This window comes from Sinocyclocheilus anshuiensis, unplaced genomic scaffold (genome assembly GCF_001515605.1).
Source record: "Sinocyclocheilus anshuiensis isolate Anshui unplaced genomic scaffold, SAMN03320099.WGS_v1.1 scaffold51, whole genome shotgun sequence".
NCBI lineage: Eukaryota > Metazoa > Chordata > Actinopteri > Cypriniformes > Cyprinidae > Sinocyclocheilus > Sinocyclocheilus anshuiensis.
In genome coordinates this window covers 4,748,944-4,749,541 of record NW_015548296.1, presented here as the reverse complement: position 1 = coordinate 4,749,541, position 598 = coordinate 4,748,944, and the positions used below count along the sequence as shown (strand labels likewise).

The 598-nt window shown below is 23.2% G+C and overlaps 1 protein-coding gene across 2 annotated transcripts in view; it reads left to right on the top strand.

The window, feature by feature from the left end:
* LOC107656072 (guanine nucleotide exchange factor DBS-like) overlaps positions 1 to 598 on the top strand; it is a 79,612-nt gene that overhangs the window by 70,134 nt on the left and 8,880 nt on the right. The window lies entirely within an intron of this gene.

Here is a 598-nt window from a genome sequence, read left to right as displayed (position 1 = left end):
CATAACAGTGCTCAAAAATATTTTTTAAATATGTATTTTTAATAATAATGTAATGTTTATATTTTTACATGCATTAGTTTAGCAAGTGATTATCAATTTTTTATAATTATTATTATTATTAATAATATATTATTATTACAAATAATTTTTATAACTGCTTTTTAATTTGAAAAACATTTTACATGTATTTTTTACGTTAATATTTATTTTTTACTTTTTTTTTTAAATAATTTTTTTTCTTTCTCCGAATATTAGTTTTTAAAAAAAATTTTTTATGCATTAATATATTTAAACTCAACAGTTATTATAATTATACAAGAAACTCCAAGAGCAATAAATTGGTATACATGGCCAAACATTACTGATTTGTCATTTCCAACTCATTCTTATCATTTTCGAAAAAGTCTCATATGTTGCTGAACCTGCAGTAATTTTAAAGGGGTGGTTCATTGCGATTTCACTTTTTTAACGTTAGTTAGTGTGTAATGTTGCTGTTTGAGCATAAACAATATCTGCAAAGTTACTAAGCTGAAAGTTCAATGCAAACGGAGATATCGTCTTTTAAAATTCTGGCAGTTTAATGCCTACAAAAACGGCT